This window comes from Balaenoptera physalus (genome assembly GCF_965194825.1).
Source record: "Balaenoptera physalus genome assembly, chromosome: 3".
Taxonomy (NCBI): domain Eukaryota; kingdom Metazoa; phylum Chordata; class Mammalia; order Artiodactyla; family Balaenopteridae; genus Balaenoptera; species Balaenoptera physalus.
In genome coordinates, this window is record NC_138890.1 from 148,296,376 (window position 1) to 148,315,305 (window position 18,930).

The following is an 18,930-nucleotide window of genomic DNA, read 5'->3' on the forward strand; positions in this document are numbered from 1 at the left end:
TATATTCATATGAGGCTAGCTTTAATTCACAGACTTCAATCAAAATCACAGATCACAGCAGATTGAATGCAGAGGCAGATATGAAAATACAGCTGTTTTCTATGAAGCCTACTTTAAAAGAAACTTACAAAAAAGTAAAAGAATACCACTTCTCACACAATGGCTTTGTTTTGGAAAATAAAAGTTTTTAATAAAAACATATTACGTATGTTAACGTGTGATATATTTTTATTGTTATTTTAGATAGATTGATACATAAACATTTTTGTATTTTCAGTTTTAATTTCTAATATGGTAAACAACTTCATACATAAATAAATGCCGTTTGGAGTTCTCAATGATTTTAAGAGAATGAGAAGGTCCTAAGACTTAAACACTTGAACACTGCCACTCTAACATCTCCACATACCCAAAATTGCAAAAACACACACTTGCTTTCTCAAGAATATCTGAAAAGGTGGCCCTCAACAAAATCCTGACAGCAGTGGAGTGGCTGTTGCCTGTGTTGTTGTTTTGGGTGATATTTGAAGAGGGCCGGCATCCTTAGTTATTTCCAGTTCATTTCCCCTGCAGTCTTTCACTCAGTCGGGCATCCTATACCTGTCGTCTGTTGAAAACTGCAATATTTAAGCTGTTGTTTTCCCATTACCAAAGGAGTTGGCTCTGCATACCTTTCACACTGAGGAACGAAAGGTGATCTTTTCTAATAAACACTATCAGTCTCCAGCTAACTTGTGAGACAGAGAGAGTTTTCTGGAGACCCTGATATTGCCATATAGAAAGGTAGATACTTCCTTTGCATAGGTGCACAGGAAGCCTTTGCCCCGAAGTCAGAGATACATGCAGGACACAGATGCGATATTTCCCAAGCCATTAGGGAGAGTGGATGGGATCTTTCTTAAAAGTCTCTAAAATATTTCCCTGGACCTATTCTTAACTTACATACCTTGGTTCATGTACCCAAGAAGACATGATGAGAGGAAGGGGAAAAAGGGAAGGTGAAAAGAAAGAAAAAAGCAGAGAGGGATGGAGGAAGGCATTAGTGAGTAGTCACTATGTTTCAGTCACTCTGTTGTATGCGCCCTCACAAAAGAGCAAGTTAGGGTGGGTGCGAAAACGTTAGGTTGTTTCCCCAAACCACATATGAATGAGGGACAGTGCCAACTTATCTCTCTCCACAGCACGTGTTCTTTTCACAATGTTGTGTTGCCTCTCCTCAAAATTCTTACCAAATTTTAATTAACGGTGATAAAATAAAACAAAACAACTTCTGCAAGTTAATGCACTCTTTAAATACTTTTACCCTCTCGGGTACAGATCTATGTACCATCTAAAAAAGAGCCTATACCCTATGTATAACAAAGATAGAATGGTCTAGCTAATAGTAAGTCAAATTAAGGTAACATTAAGGCTAGGGTTATCATAAAATCACTGATGTTCAATAATTTTTAGTAATTTTATTAAGTGTTGGTAACATCTATTGAAAGCAAGTTAATGAGTGAATTTTTGTCTGTTCTAGGGAAGACTTCACACTAAGACTCTGAGAGCAAGCTTTTTGAAGGGCTTGCTGGGTGCCAGGGAAGGAAGATGGAGTTTTACAAACATGTCTCTGAGATAGTTCTTATTATTCTCATTTACCAGGTGAGGAAATGATAGCTCAGAGAGGTAAGTAATTTGCTCAGTCAAATAGCTCGTGACTGGCCAAGCTGGCTGGCAAGTCAAAATATTTTTACTTCCTAGTCCACACAGTTTACCTTAGGTATACTATTAGCCAGTGTCATAATTAGGTATACAATGTTGACATTATCTTAAATCTGGACTTTTAGATACAGTAATTAGAGACCACATAATTTTATCTTCAGAAGTCAGTATATGTTACTACAATTATTATTATTATACCATTATCCTTATTATTCTAAATTAAGAATAAATTACTCTCAAGTCATTTGCAACTAAAGCATATCAGGAATCATACAAAACTCTCCCATCTGCTGTAAGATTGAATTGGAGTGTATTCTCTAATAATAACAATAAAAACAATGGTAGCCAAATATTCTTGTAACTATTATACCCATTTATACCCATTGTCTAGATGTGACTGAGGTACAGAGAGGTTAACTAACTTGCCTAAGATCCCAAAGCTCATTAACGGGCCTGTGATTCCAACCAAGGCCACCTGGCTTCTGAGCCTGTGTATTTAAACAATGAGATCTGTCTATTAATGCAAGCAACACACACACAGATTTAAGTTTAAAAATACAGGAAGACACAAGATTACTGGCATGAATTCATCAAAAATATCAATGTCATGGAAGGCGGGGTGATGGTCCTAGAATAAAAATTAAAGAGACAGGACCATCAAATGCAAAACATCAATGAATCCTGGTCTGGGGAAAATATACATGCACAGCTATACAGGACATTTGGAGACAATTTTAGAAATTCGGGCATGGACAGTGTATTAGATAATATTGTTATTGTTGTCTCAATGCTATATTTCTTGCTTGTCCTTATACCATTACGGTTATATAAGAGAATGTCTGTGTTCTGAGATGCTGTTTGCTAAAGTATTTAGGGATGTAGTCTTGCGCTACCTGCAACTTCCTAGCAAATGTTCTGAGGCGGGGGGGTGGGGAATATATATATGTATATTCACACACATACAGTGAGAGATAGAACAGTGATATATATACATGTGTATAGATATGTGTATACATATGCTTTATCTCTCAATCAGTGTGTGTGTGTGTATATATATACACAAAGAAAGTGGAGGAGAGATATGCATATGCTTATATACATACACAAGCATTTATATACTTACACACACAGAATGAGAGATAAAGAAAAGATGTCAAACGTCAAATAATTGTGTGTGTATGTGTGTGTGAAGATTTCTTTCTTTCTCTACAATCTAGGAAGCACTCCCCTTTTAGCTATTTACCTCTCAATCTTTCCCTGGCCCCCATTTCCCTCACATGCCAACTTGTATATAAATTCTTGCAAAATAACTCTCATTTTAAACCCCAAACAGATGAATTCCTTCCTCGAGGTTCTAAACTCCCTCCTTTCCTGATCCCCTGCCTCCACAGTTCATTTTCTCACAGCTTACCTCTCTTAAAAACTGCATTTTTTTCCATGCCTCATTCTGGATGAGTCACACCTTTCTGATATAGAAAGGATTTGCCTAATTTTGCCGAGCTTTACTCAAGTGTTATTTACTGGGGTGAGTAGTAAGGTGGGCTCATAGGTCCCTGGGATCCACTGCAAGGGGTGGGCTGCAGTTCTTCTGGGATTTCTAACATTCTTCTGGAGCTTTGATGGATACTGAGGAGACATTTAACGAACATTCTCCTTTTTCAGTATCACTGTATCTGTGTTCTGGTCTCTCATCTTCTATTGGCTTTTTACTAACAGGAAGAACTTGATATATTGTGACTTTGTTTTGGAAACTGTCTTCCGCCTCAAAGCACTTTCCTAAAATCTCTAATGAGAAGATTTTGTAGAAATGAAGGGTAATTATAGTTATCATGTTGGGTACCTTTGCAGAATCTTCTATGCACACCTTGAAGAAAATTAATGCAGATTTTACCTATGTGTGATGAAAAGTAAAAGTATGTCTTTTATAAGCCCTAACAGTGATTTTTCAAAACATAGTCACTTTGTTTCTCCAACCAGTCAGCAATAAAGGAAAAACCCACATCTCCTATTATCTCCAGATCTTACTTTTGTCCTTTGTTGATGACCGTGGGGAATTCTAATCTTACCTTTGATCCGTTGGTCTCCTATTTTCTCAAATCATTCAACATTCGTTTCTTGGAGGTGTTCTAAAAGGAATGAGGTAGAGGATGGAGGTAAGACCAAAGACAAGCTACAGCAAATGAGCTGACTTTTCAAAATGTGTGGAGAGGGTGTTGGAAATGGGCTAGACCAGGGGTCGCAATCACAAATGCACACGGCAGTCAGGAGACAGCAGGAATGAGTGAAGCGAGTCTAGGTATAAAAGACTTCTCTTCCATTTAACAACTGTAATCTTTCCACGTGTTCCCCTAGAAACATGAGCCTCTCTCAGTTTAACTTTTGTTTGCTCACTTTGAATAACTACCTGGCACTGAAAAAAATATATTTCTAGCCTAAAAAATAAATGCAAGTGAAATAATATATAGCAACTTACATGCGGCTTCAGGGTCAGTAACAGGGAGGGAGGAGACTGGGTGAAGCGGGGACAGTAGGCTCCACGGAAGAGGGAGCCCACGCTCAGTGACAGTGAACTAGTGACAGGTGGAGATGTGTGTCCCATGGGGACAGACAGTGCTTTTCAAGAAATGATGCACATATGGATATTATGGTGAAGTCTCATGATTTGGGGGAAAGAAAGTCTATGAGCTGCATTCAATTTCAAGGCTAAGGCTGCTATTTCTGGCCTCTGTTTTACATATGAATGAAGTGACACTATATCAGACTTTGAAACCTGAACTATGTGATTGGCTAAAATTGCAATGGCAGTATTAGAGATTCAACATTATGAAACGTATTATTTCCTGGAAGATTTGTGTGGTTGATAAAGATGGCTGTAGTCTCTTCTTAAGAGAGGTGTTCATGAGAAGAGTAAACATCAGTACAATTTTCAGAGCAGTCCCACTTCTCAGTAAGAGTGCAAGATCTCATGATGATCCACGTCCTGTGGGCTTTTTAACTCAGGAAGAGAATAAGCCAATTGACTCAAGCAAAGGAGCAATCTCCACTTGTCCTGATAGCATCGACCAACTTATACTGGTTGAAATGCTGCCTGAGAGAAGGCAGGTGGTCCAACTACAGAAAAACAAATCACTTTATCCCAAGTGCAGTTTAGGAGGGTGCCGTGCATCTCCGTGAACGGTGCTAAGGTCTGCGTTATCATAGAAACAGTGAGTGATGCTGTTTGCCTTTCAGCCCGAGCGGAGCGTGATGTGTTTGCCTTGGCAGCCAGAGCCTGCCCACGCAAGGAGCCCTGGCACATAGGATTTCTGTGAATTGCCTGACCTGCCCTTGCATTATTAGTCAACAGGCGGCAGGAGACAGGGTGAAGGGGACAATGGTGAAGTCAGCCTGATGTTTGCGCAGCTGATCTCTTTCTCCAGGGCTGAATCCTGAGATACAAATCAGCCTCTACTCACCCTGCTCCTCCCATAGGGAGCAAGAGTTGGTTTCATGATTTCAGCCAACAAAGGAACCCCACAGGTGTGGGAGAGGGACTGAGAAGGGCAGGAGAAGCTGCTGGCCATGGTTTCTTTGGCAGGAACTGGTGAGGCTCCAGCCTGCCAAGTGTCCCAGCTGTGACTCAGCCCTGCCAGTGGCTGAAAAGCCAGTGGCTTTTCTCGGCCCACAAGGAAGTATCTTGTTCCATGCACCATATGTTGGACAGAGATCTACCTTCCCTTTAAAATTAAGTAGAAGAAGAAAGAACAGCAGGTAACAGGATAATTTCCTAGCTTTTCCCTCTTCTCTCACTTTCTAGCTAAGTGGCTGGTGAGGCTGATGATTTATTCAGAGTGTGAGGGACAAGATTTCAGGCCCTCTGAAACCATTTCCACTCCCCTTCCTGACTCTGCTCCCACCGCCCCAAAGACAAGCCTTGGGATGGGGGAGACATGACTCCGTCTGGATGGATGGCTATAGTGTAAATAAGCTGGGACTGAGAGCTCATGTATGTGGCAAAGTGGATCTGTGCTCCCAGGCTGAAAAAAGCCAGCTAAGAAGGAGAAATGGCAGCAGGCCAGCAGTTAAGCAAGACAAATACATACATTTGTTCTCCCTCTCCTCCTTTCTCCTCTCCTCCCCTTCCTTCTCCTACCCTCCCCTCCCCTGACCCCCTTATCTCTCTCCCTGTCACTCTCCCTGTATTTCTCTGTCCCCATCTCCCTTCCCCTCTTCTTTATCTCCATCTCTCTCTCTCTCCTTTCCTGACTCATGAACATTGCAGATTAATGTGTTTATAATGTCTGGAGTACATTTTCACTCCCCAAATGGTCCCATCCTGACCCTTCTGGTCCCTGCAAACTGGTGGTTCTTTTTTATTTTTTCTTAAGCCAGGCCCTGCCCAAAGCCACACCCTGCCCTGAGATGCAATTAAATGGAGGTTCACTGTGCCTATGGTCCTGGCTGGGAATGTATTTCAACAAACTTCCAAATATTTCTTTGTGACATGAGGTTAAAGGAAGGCAGCAGAGAGCAAAGCACTGGTGCACCTGCCCAGCCCTCTCTCCCCAATGCCAGCAGCTCTCTCTCTGGCTCTGGCAAAGAACTTCAGGTTATGGAGGAAATCTGCCTAACACCTTCTAGATGACAATCACTGGAAGCATTGTTCTCTTAGAACCATGGCCATGAAACTCTGAAGATGCCCTACATTTATTCCTTTCCATGTAGGAAGTATAAGAGAAGAGAGGAAAGGACAAGCAAGAGGAGAGGCAGGCTCAGAGAATGTTCTTGCTTCCAAGCTGAAGAAAAAGAAGGAATTAAATGATAATCAAGACAATGCTTAAGAAAATCTCTTTTTAACAGGACTTCCTAGAGTCAACATTTTTTTTAATGACTGTGTGGAGGGAAGCTAGCAGGCCAGGCACGCCTAGGGAGACTGTTTCACCCTGAGATGCAGATGGCAAAGCCAGCTAATCCTGCTGCACAGAGGGCATGTACTCTGGCGGGTGGGTGCCATTCCCAAACCCATTTGGTATCCCAGCCAGTCTCTCAGCCTCCCAAAGAACCCCAGATCCTCACATTTTGCAACTTGGCTTGTCAGATGTTTACAAAGGATCTGCTTTCCTTTGGCTCAGAGGGAGACCTGGCTGGAGGCCTTTGTCTCATAAACTAAATTACCAACATCTACTAGTTGCTAGACTCACAGAGGTGCTATGAGGTCACGGTACTGCTTTGCCTGGGCTCTGTTTTGTGACCTCAGGAAAGTCTTTACTTCTCTAGGCTCTAATCTCCTAGTCTCTAAAATGAGAAAATCAATCAGGGATTGTCAAATATCACAACCCAAAGTGAAAAGTACATTTTCTTTCAAGACCCAGTATACATTTAATTTATATATTTTAATTTAATAATTATAATATGTATATCAAATAATCAAAGTGAAATCTTTTATAAAACAGTATTTACTTTTACTATTTCTTTTCTCTCTCTCTTTATTGCTGGTCATGACTCATATTAATTTCATGACCTGCTAAATTGGTCACAATGCACAGCTTAAAATCTCTGATCTAGGTCATTCATTCTTCAGCAAATAGTTATACACACCAACATGTGCCAGGACGCCAGGTACGGTTTTTAATTCAGCAAAGAATTAAACAGACAAAAATACTTATCCTCATAGAGCTTATATTCTGGAAGGGGTGTGTGTATGTGTGTGTGTGTGTGTGTGTGTGTGTGTGTGTGTGTGTGTGTATATATGATATGTGATATATATGATATATCTCATAAATCGTATGGTATATCAGATGGTACAGCAGATATTCTTGGTGCCCCATTCATGTCCCTGGATATCATATTACATCACCACTTAGGTGTGCTCCCTCCTATTCCAAGGGCCAATATCTGCATCTCTTTGCTTTGAAACATTTTCCAAAGTCACAGAAGGCTTATTTGCCCACTTTGAGTAGAAGCAGAAAATTAACACTCCACACCCAAGAAGCCCACAACCAACAACTGGTGGAAGTTTTTATAAAAATAGTCCAGCTTCTTCTCCACTTGGGTGGGGTAACTATGAAACATCTCCCCCCAAAAACCACATATACTTGAATGCTTGGCACAAGAATTCTGGGGTAAGTCAAACTATGAAAGAAGGATAAATGCTATGGTAAAAAACAAATAGGAAAAGAGGATAGGGAGGGCCATGAGAGGCCATTTTAAATGAGGATATAGAGGAAGGCCTGCCTGATAGGAAACAAATGGTACTTGAGGAAAAGCTTGAAGGAGGTAGGAGAGAAAGATGTGGCTATGGGAGAGGGGGAATGTTCCAGGCAAAGGGAATGGCAAGTATAAAGGCCCAGAGCAAGAGGAATTAGACATGCAATGGACTGAGTGTTTGTATCCCCCCCCCAAATTTGTATGTTGAAGTCCTAAACCCCAGTGTGATGGTATTTGGAGGTGGAGCCTTTAGGAGGTAATTAAGTTTAAATGAGGTCATGAGAGTTAAGCCCCCATGGTGGGATTAGTGCCCTTATAAAGAGATACAGGGAACCAGAGCTCTCTCTGCCATGTGGAGATACAGCAAGAGGATAGCCATCTATGAACCAGGGGGAGAGCTCTCACTAGAACTCCACCATGCTGGCACCTTGATCTCGGACTTCCAGCCTCCAAAACCAGGAGAAATACAGGTTTGTTGTTTAAGCCACCAAATCTATGGTTTTCTGTTAGAGCTGCCCACACTGATTAAGATGACCAGTGCATAAGCAGGAAAAGATAGGAAATTATTGATTACATCAAAATTCTCCATTATTTTGAATTAAAGTCCAGAGCAGTTTCTAAGAGACCCCAAAGAAATACCCCTTTCAGGTGACAATCCTTTATATGACTGAAGAAAATTAACCTATTTGCCTTCTTTCTCCTCAGTCAAACATCATCAGGTCTATAGGACATTCCACATATGATGCAACCTCTAGCATTTGGACATAACTTCGATGATTGTCTTATCAACAATCATACTAACCATAAAGTTTACTGCATGCCCAGTGCTGTTCTAAGTGCTTTTACTTCAATTATATCTTTTAATATTCAAGCAGTCCTGTGAGATAGGTTCAATTATGACTCCCATTTTATAGATGAGGACAACAGAAAACATAAAAATTAAGTAATCTGCCCAAGATACATAACCCGTATGTATTAGAGCCAGACACGCAAACTAGCAAGTCTGACTCTGGAGATCATAAGTCATTACACTCTGCTCTGCCATATCTCCCCTAACAAACCCATGGTCAGTTAGTGTGAGTTCAGACTATGACTCAGACCTTCTGGCTCCCAGTCTAGTGCTCTTTTCCACCATGTCACATTACCCCAAGTGTGGACAGAATGCCCATAGAAGGTAGGGGGATCTTGGGGAAGGACACCTAGAGTATAAAATTCCCAAATCCAAATCCCCAGGACAACTGGCTATCAATAGAGCTTTTACTTATGTCGAAAAAGTAGAAAGTAACCTTTCCTATTTCTAAATTTTGTCAGGAAAATGTACTCTGGCAAAGACAGAAAGGCAGCCTTGCTCTAGAAAAGACTCTAAGACTAGCCCTAGTTCCCACACTTTAGGCATCAGAGAAGACAAAGCTCAAGGAAGTCTTCACTCTGAACCAGGAAGGAAGCAATAGCCTCCAGCCACAGGTTCTTGTCACCTGAGGCTGTTCAGATGGTGAAAACTCAGTGGTGAAAGCTTCTTTGTGTAGTATTTTCCTTCTTCCCCTGGGAGTTGAGAGGTGGCATACGGAGAAAGGGATGGCTTCAGCTTACAAAGCTGAATCTGAAAGATTTCATCAAGAAAGTGAACTTTCAGGACAGCTCATGAGGCAAAAATCTCAGAAAGGAACAAAGGAGACAGGGATGACAATTATCAATAGCATTCCATGGCAGCAGGCAGGGTGATCCATTTGAAATAAAAATCCGCTCCTGTCACACTGCTTAACACTCCAATGGCCTCCCTCTTCCTTCCCAGGAGGAGCCAGAAAGGTGCTTCATAGTCCTTATTCAAGATTCTGCTCAAGTTATATTATCAAAGAGGCCAATTTTGACTCTTTGACTTAATCCAAACCCCCTCTTTGCTTTGTTTTAGTTCTTAGCATATATCACCACATGACATATGATTCATTTCTTTGTTTTTAATCTCCCCTCCTCCAAACCCCAGATTATAATACCATGGAAGAGATCTCAGACTGAGTCTAATTAATTTTTTCCTGCTGTAATCCAGCACCTCAAACTGAGCCATGTGTTTGTTAACAGATGAAAGAATGAAAAAAAAATGAAATGAATGAAAACTGAAGGCAAGGATGTCCACTCTCACCACTTCTATTCAACATAGTACTGGAAGTCCTAACCAGAGCAATTAGGCAAGAAAAAGAAATAAAAGGCATCTAAATCAGAGAGAAAGAAGTAAAATTATGTTTGCAGATGACATAATCTTGTATATAGAAAATTCTAAACACTCCACAAAAAACTGTTAGAACTAATAAACAAATTCGGTAAAGTTGCAGGATAAAAATACAAAAATAGTTGCATTTATATATGCTAACAATGAACTATACAAAAAGGAAATTAAGATAACAATCCTATTTACAGTAGCATCAAAAGGATAAAATATTCAGAAATTAACTTAACTAAGGAGATGAAAGACTCACCCACTGGAAACTATAAAACAATGCTGAAAGAAGTTAAAGCAGATACAAATAAATGGAAAGATATCCCATGTTTGTGGATAGGAAAACTCACTACTATTAAAATGTCCATACTACTCAAAGCACTATATAGATTTAATGCTATCTCTATCATAAGCCCAATGGCATTTTTTACAGATTACAAAAACAGTTCCACAAATCATATGGAACCACAAAAGACCTTGAATAGCCAATCAATTTTGAGCAAGAAGAACAGAGCTGGAGAGATATTTTTGGATTTTAAACTATATTACAATGCTACAATAATAAAAAAAAAAACTGTATGGTATTGGCATAAAAACAGACATATAGACCAACAGAACAGAACTGAGAGCCCAGAAATAAATTCATACATTTATGGTCAACTGACCTTTGACAAGGGTGCCAAGAATACACAATGGGGAAAGGAGAGCCTCTCAGCAAATGGTGATGGGAGAACTGGATATCCACATGCAAAAGAATGAAATTGGACCCTTATCTTACAGATACGCAAAGATCAAATCAAAATGGATTAAAGACTTAAGTGTGAGACCTGAAACTGTAAATTTTCCAGAAGACACAGAGGGAAAAACTTCTTAATGTTGGTCTTGAAATGACTTTTTGGATATGACACCAAAGGCACAGGCAACAGCAACAAAAATAAACAAGTGGAACCACCTCAAACTAAAAAACTTCTCCACAGTAAAGGGACAATCAACAAATGAAAAGCAAATCTACGGAATGAGAGAAAATACTTGCAAACTATATATCTGATAAGGGGTTAATATCCAAAATATATAAGGAACTCTTATAACTCAAAAGCAAACAACAACAACAAATAATCTGATTAAAAAATGGCCAGAGGACTTAAATTGTATTTCTCTAAAGACATACAAATGGCCAACAGGTACAAGAAAAGGTACTCAACATCATTAATTATCAGGGAAATGTGAATCAAAACTACAATAAGGTAATACCTCACACCTGTTGGGGTGGCAATTATCCAAAAAAAAGAAAAGTGTTGGCAAATATGTGAAGAAATTGCAACTTTTGAATGCTGTTGCTAGGAATGTAAAATGGTGCAGCTGCTATGGATAATAGTATGGAAGTCCCTCAAAAAATTAAAAATAGAACTAATATATGATCTGTCAATTCCTGTTCTGGATATATATCCAAAAAAATTGATATGAGGATCTCAAAGCGATATCTGCATTCCCATGTTCATTGCAGCATTAGTCACAATAGCCAAGATATGAAAACAATCTAAGTATACATGGATAGATGAATGATAAAGAAAATGTGGTATATGCATTCAATAGAATATTATTCAGCCTTAAAAAGGACATACTGCCATATGCAACAGAATGGATGAACCTGGAGGACATTATGCTAAATGACAAATCAGTCACAGAAAGACAAATACTGCATGATCCCACCTATGTTAGGCATCTAAAATAGTCATACCCTTAGAAGCAAAGAGTAGAATGGTAGTTGCCGAGGGAAGAGAAATTGGGGAGTCATTGTTTGATGGGTATAAAGTTTCAATTATGCAAGATGAATAAGTCCTAGAGATCTGCTGTACAACTCTGTGTCTATAATTAGCACTGTATTGTGCACTTAAAAATGTAAAGGGTAGATCTCATGTTAAGTGTTCTTACTACAATGTAAAACAAAAGAAAATAAAAGAATATTCACTACCTATTAGAAACCTAACTGAAAATGTAGTACATTCCTAATTGTATGACTCTTCAACTTTATAATCTGGAACGTTGTAACATCAGCCTGTCCTTAAATCTTCCCCCCAACGCCCACACAGATAGAGATAAAGATGGAGAAAGCACATAAGTCAAAGTCAACTTCCCCCCGCCCCCGGCAAATTGGGCACTTCAGAAGGAACACTCACTTTGCCATCACTTGGGCTTTATGAAATCTAGCACTGGAGCAGCAGATCTGGTTAAAATGCAATGTCAGATTCAGAAGGTGGAGGTGGCGTCTGAGATCCTGCATTTCTAATCAGCTCTCAGGTAATGCCAATGCAGCTGTTCTAAGGACCACACTTTGAGTAGCAAAACTCATACCGCAATAGCCTGAAGAACCCCATGTAGCTACTTCAGGGACTAACAATCAATGCACTGTATTCAGCATGCTTGATTTTCCCTCTTTGGGTTTCGGAGACACGAGTCCTTACGACTCAACAGGCCAGCAATCTTAGCATCTTCCTACTGCAAGTCCACAAGGAGAAAATTATTCCCATTCTCATGTTTATAAAGGCTGGCTGTACTTAGCCTAGCTGCTTATTCAGTGGTGTGGGTTTCTTTGGAAGGAAGGAAACACTGTCTAATAATAGTAGTGCCTTATATTTACACATGGTTTATAATTTACAAATGCACTCACGTATGTAAACTCATATCAGTCTCACGATGATACTTGGAGGTAGAAGAGAGGGGTGTATTACAAACCCATGTGGCAGAAGCAAGCAGAGTGCCTTCAGAGTTGGAGTGATCAGGGAAAGGTTTTAGAAGAAAGTGACATTGAATATGAAAATCAAGAATAGATAGAGTTCAAGTAGGCAAGGAGTGAGGGAAATAACATTCCAAGAAGGGAAGAAGGGATGCAGACAAACTGTAAATATGTCTTGAGCTAGTACTCTAAAACTCAATGGAATCAGCAGGAGCAAAGATGTTTTAACTTTTTTTGGTGGGATATAGGCACCATTAAAGTATTTTAATTCAGGGAGCTGATATAATCAGATTTACCTGGAAGCATCTGAGTTTGATGTAGGCAAGACTGTTGAAAGTGAAGCCAGCCAGGGGTTATTGAAAGGGAAGAAGCATGAATTTAACAGTGGCCTTAACAGTGGAAAGGGGAAAAACACACTTACAGGACTTTGTGCCTAATTGGATGTAGAGTGTGATGGAGGGAATATTAAGAGTTGAAGCCGTCAGAAATAGATAAGTTTTTATATCTCAAGGGCCATAAAAACGTGCATGTCGTTTGACCTAAGTATGTCTCACTGGGATTTTAGACTAAGGAAATAAATTCTCCCAAAACAAAATCTCTTTCCACAAATATGTTCAATGCAGCATTTTTTTAAGAGTAAAAATTGGGGAATAACCTAAATGTTCATCATATGGTATGATTAAGTAAATTTTGTGCAATAAGATTATAAAGTGACATTATAAGATTAAATTTTAAAATTGAAGGATACATTTTGAAGATTTCTTTAAAGTAAACATATTTCCTGGAGAGGAAAAGTTAATGCCTTAACGATAGCTACTTTTCCCAAATAAATATATAAAGGTAATGTAAAACCAAATTTTTTTTTTATTTGGACAAATTGATTCTAAAATTTCATGGGAAAATAAATATATCACATTTATCAAGCAAATTTTAAAAGGAAAGACTGATCAATTACTTGCACTAATGTAATGAGTGTTATACTATACTATTTTTACAATATGGTTATCAAAATTGTGCATTATTGGCATGTAAGTCATCATGCCAAACAAAACAGAGTATAGTCCAGAATAGATATAAATATACATGAAGATGTAATATATAATATTTGACACTAGAAATAAGTGGGGAAATCGTTAATTTTTCAATAAAAGGTAATAGGATAATTGACTAGAGATTCAGAAGACAATTAATTTAATTTGCTACTGCATATAATATTTTAAAACCATTCCTAGGATAAAGATCTTTTTAAAAAAACTTTTAACAGTATTAGAAGCAACAGAGAAAACTCAGAGACTTAATAGAATATAATTGACAGATTCGAATGGGTGAAAATTTAAAACTTTTGTGCAGTAAAACAGCCCATAAATAAAATCAAGGGAAACATGACAGATACCGAGAAATGTTTACAATATATTTAACAAAGTGTTAATATATACAATAGTACAGAAAGATTAAGTTTTTTAGAAAAACAAACTTACCAGAAGAAAAATAAGAGTGGGAATGAAAACCCACAGCATAAGAGAAAACAACTCAAAGGATAATAAGCATATGAATTCACCCTCACTGGAAGTCGGGGGGATTGTGAATTAGAACAATACTAAGACAGGATAGTTTGCCTATTGAACTAATGAAAACTATATTGATAAAATTCAGTGCTGTCAAGGATGTGAGAAAACATCCTTGTTAGGAGTGTATATTGGTAGACGTGTGTATTGATAAATATTTTGGGAAGAATTTAAAGGTATGCAAATTTTAAACGTTCCTCCTCTATGACTCAGTACTCTCATTTCTAGGACTTTCTTCTACAGCATTTTTGGAGAGCAATCTGGCAGTGATATAGCAAAATTTTAGTTTTTATTCCCTTTGGCCTAACAATGCCATTTCTAAGTATCTATCCTAAGGTACAGGCAAAGATAATCATGACAGTACTTTTTACAATAAAAAATTAAAGTTACCAAAGATCTAACAATGGAAGAATGGCAGAATAAATTACAAAATAGGCAGCCATTAAAAGGAATGGGTTAAAATGTAAAATAGATAGCTAGTGGGAAGCAGCCGCATAGCACAGGGAGATCAGCTCGGTGCTTTGTGACCACCTAGAGGGGTGGGATAGGGAGGGTGGGAGGGAGACGCAAGAGGGAGGAGATACGGGGATATATGTATATGTATAGCTGATTCACTTTGTTATACAGCAGAAACTAACACACCATTGTAAAGCAATTATACTCCAATAAAGATGTTTACAAATAAATAAATAAAAATAAATTTTAAAAAAGAATGGGTTAAGTGTGTAACTAGTAACCTGGAATATATAATTGTATGACACAAGTCATAGAAATTATTCCATTTTTAGTTTAAAAAACAGAAGCATGAGCAAATAGAGACATGACTATATACATGTAGGATAAAGGATAGATACACACCAAGAAGTTAATGGTGATCACCTCTGGGGGTGGGATCAGATGAAAGAAGGACAGCACGTGATAAAAGACCAAAGACAAAACTGTTCCCGTTCAGGAAGGAGGAGAAAGAAGAGGAGCTGTGGCAAAAGGCAATAGAAGAGTGATACAGACAGACAGAGGAGAACCAAGGGAGGACAGGGCCTGAGAGCCAAGGAATGAGAATTTCAAGAGGAGGGAGAGAAGGGGTGCCGAGAGGCCTGGGATGGCGCAGCCCAGGGAAAGAGAGCAGCTGATGAGTAGTAGTGGTGGAAGCCATGGCGTGGGGGGGGTTAGGGCAGCCTTTGTCTACCCTGCCTGTGCATCTTGGTAGAAACAGAGAAATCAGAGCCCTACCCTAAACCTCCTGAATTACAAGTTCTGCAAGGGCCACCTGTATATGGTATGTCTGAAACCCTCCTCAGATGACCAGGTGTGCAGCCAAGGTTAAGAACCACTGAGGGAAGGCACCGAGAGCTTAGTGAGTCAGGGGAGCTGAGCGTAGATCATTCTTCCACTACGTCTGACAGATGAAGAATGGAGTGAGTTAAATCATAAAGCCACCGAAAGAGTCAGCAGGGTCAAGGAAGATTCGAGGATGTTGCTGGCTGCAGAAGAAGCCGATGAGGCAGAAAACATTAACTATGAGAGGAAAATAGGGAGAAAAGGAAGGGGGAGAAAAAGAACTTAATGTTTCTAGATTTTCTGCTATTTGTCAGGCATTTTACATATGTTATCACCATTATGACTCCTTTTACTGGTGATTAATAATTACCATTGTTAGTTTTGAGGCATATATCACCACATCTGATTTTCAATGAGGCAAGTGAGGCTTAGGGAAGCCATGTAAATACTAGAGTCCCAAACCCATGCCAACGGCTGTGTTCTTTCCTCTGCATCAGCCATGGATTAAGGTCTTGGAGGCAGCGGGCAGGGCTGGGGTCTAGGACTCACGTGGAGAAGTAGCTTGGAAAAAAGGAGGAACACACCAGCTGAGACAGTGACAAGACAGAGACATGCAAGAAAGGAACACACGTAAAGGGGCGGGGCATGTTAGTGTTTAGAGAAGGAGGCAGGGGGCAGTTAGGAAAGAAGTTGAGGTTAACCGCGGACTTCCTTCATGATCTCAGTAAAGCCAGGGCAAGGTGATTAATTCACTGACAGCTAACGCTGGTGGTTCGTGGATGGTACCTGTGTGCTGCACCATAGAGTGGAAAGCGAGCCTCGCCCTTCTCTCCCAGTGAGATGTGGATTAGTCGCTCAACAACCAATCTGTCAATCCGGAAGCCAGGAGCACGGATGAGCACCAATGAGCAGAGCTGCCTGCAGCTAACTGCGAACCACAGGGAGGAAGAGCGAGGGTCCCACCTTCCAAGAGCTGACAGTCGAGAGTTACTAGCGTGAGGTTTTTTCACCAACTATTAAAATTGTCTGACTAGAACAACTCCAAAAAACTGACGATCCCTTGCTTTGCAAAGGTCGTGAGGAAATATTCTGCCATTGATGATCTCATGTCACCCAGTGGTTTTGAAACTAAATAGGGGTTGCATACCTTTGTGGCCACCCATGAGCGAAGGTAAGTATGCAAGAAAGAGGCATCTCCCTTCCGCTGAGAGAACCAGATGGGGTCTATAATTGAATTGTCCAAGGTCATGTTACTGAACAGGAAGCATCAGGTGGTCATGCCTGTGCAGGTGCCTCTGGGCTTCCGGTCCAAAAGGATCACCAAAGTGTCCTGGAATAGTCAGTGGCTTCCAGAGACTTGGCAAGTGGCTGCTACCGAATGTCATTTGCCCGTTATTCCAGAGTGGCAATAACTCAAAAGGGAAAAGCCCAGCATTCCAATAACTTTTTTGTTGAAACTTTATAGTCTTTGTTTAAAATATCTCCATGGTGCCTCTCTGGGTTATGAAACAATCAGATGCAATATTACTTAATAGCATCAAACGGACACTAGCAACTTACTAATTGAGGGATAATTATTTGATTCAGGCAGCTACTACTTTTGTTTCAGTACTTTTTTTTCTTTTGCCAGAGAAAGGTGGTGGTTCTTCATGGTTTTGCTATTACTAAAAAAAAAAAAAAAAAAAAAGTCAGACCCACATCGGAAAAGATATTAGAAAAGATAAATTTTATATTTGTGGAAAACAACGAAAGCGTGGATTATTTCAGCACCACCAGTGTTTCTATGTTATACTCATGTGGCGGAGAATAAACACGGCGCGCCCCGGAAGTTTGGGCTTTGGGCTATCAAAAAAGAAAGCAAAACTTGCTCTCTCCCCTTCTCGGGTCACTGACTGTTTTCTTTTGCCCCTTTCACTCTGACCCCTTCTTCTTCTCAGGGAAGGTGAGATTCAAATCTCTGGAGCCCCCCTCCAATGTTGTCAAGCTGCTGTTCAATGTTGTTCAGAAATAAGGAAAGAAATTTGACAAGGAGCCACTCCACATCTTGGCTGCCAGGAGAAATACCATCTTTGAGGTCATGCCATTCATGAAGACATTTTTATTATTGTTTTGTCCGTCTATTTTCCTGTTGCAGTCTCAGTGGAAGACGTGTGGTCTTGCTCGTGCAAAACCCATCTGGGGAGAATCCGTTCTTTCTTCTCCACGTCTTTGCTGCATTTCGGATTCCCCAGCTCCCTTCCTCACCTGGCAAAGCTGGCTGGCTCTGGACGTTTTGCAGGCTGAAGAAAATCCCTGTTTCGCCTCCAGCAAGGAACAGAAATGTTGCAACCCTGACTCCTCCTCTAATGAAGAAAGAGTGAACAAGTGCACTTGTTGGGCTTCTTCTCCCAGAGCCGCCGGGCTGGGGGAGCCAAGGCTGAGATCCCGGGACACCCCCCGGTTGGGCTGGGCTTCCCGCCCGCCCGCCCCCTTCCATTTGGGTCTAACTCGCTCCTCTCCCTCTTTCTGGATTTTACCGGCTGTTCCTGAAACAGCTTTACACACGATGGATCTCCACGTCCTTTTACAGGAAGTGCTCACGGACTGAGATGGCAGACTTTGCTCCCCGGCAAAAGTGAGTACCCGCCGCGGGCTGAACCGAGAGCCCAGGGGTGACGGGGGCGGCGCGGGCGGCGCCGGGGCCGCGGGTTCGAGGCCGCGTGCGGGGAGGCGAGCGCGGGCTGCTCCGGAAAACGCCAGAAACCCGGCGGAACCGCCCGGCGGCAGCCTGGCGGAGAGCCGGGGCTCTGACAGCAGGGAGGTCCCCTCTCAGAGGAACTAAAAATACTCTATCCGCCCCCCACCCCTGCCGCTTTTACAACTGCACGCATCAGTCTTTATAAAAGGCATCTTCGGATGCACCCTTAAGAATGAGTTTCGGCGTGACTGTGGGATTCTCACAAGGTACATTACTTACATCAAATTGAAAAGAAAAAAATAGCGGGGAGGGGGAAGGGGCTCAGACAGGGGATGCGCGGACGGCGGGCTTGAGGTTTCTCCCAGTAGCACCAGCACGCGGCACGTCCCGGGTACCCGGCGTGCAGAGTTGAGCGGTACCCGTGCTGACCCGAAAGGCGTGGCTCCCTCCCCACCAAAAAAAGGCAGTGGGAGTAGTGGCAGGTAAGCAGCCTCCTGGCTGCCATCCGGAGCCCAGCCGAAGGGAGGCGGCCCGACCTCAGCAAAGGAATTCCAGCTGGAGAGGCAGCTGCGGGAGC

At 40.9% G+C, this 18,930-nt stretch overlaps 1 protein-coding gene across 3 annotated transcripts in view; it reads left to right on the forward strand.

Annotated features, from left to right (window-relative positions):
* The first annotated feature begins 1,337 nt into the window (after positions 1–1,337).
* PRLR (prolactin receptor) overlaps positions 1,338–18,930 on the forward strand; it is a 206,427-nt gene continuing 188,834 nt past the window's right edge. For all 3 annotated transcript variants that reach the window (XM_082453776.1, XM_082453779.1, XM_082453775.1), the window contains exon 1: positions 1,338–18,290. The gene's annotated coding sequence lies outside the window, so the exon portion shown is untranslated. The remainder of the gene's footprint in view (positions 18,291–18,930) is intronic.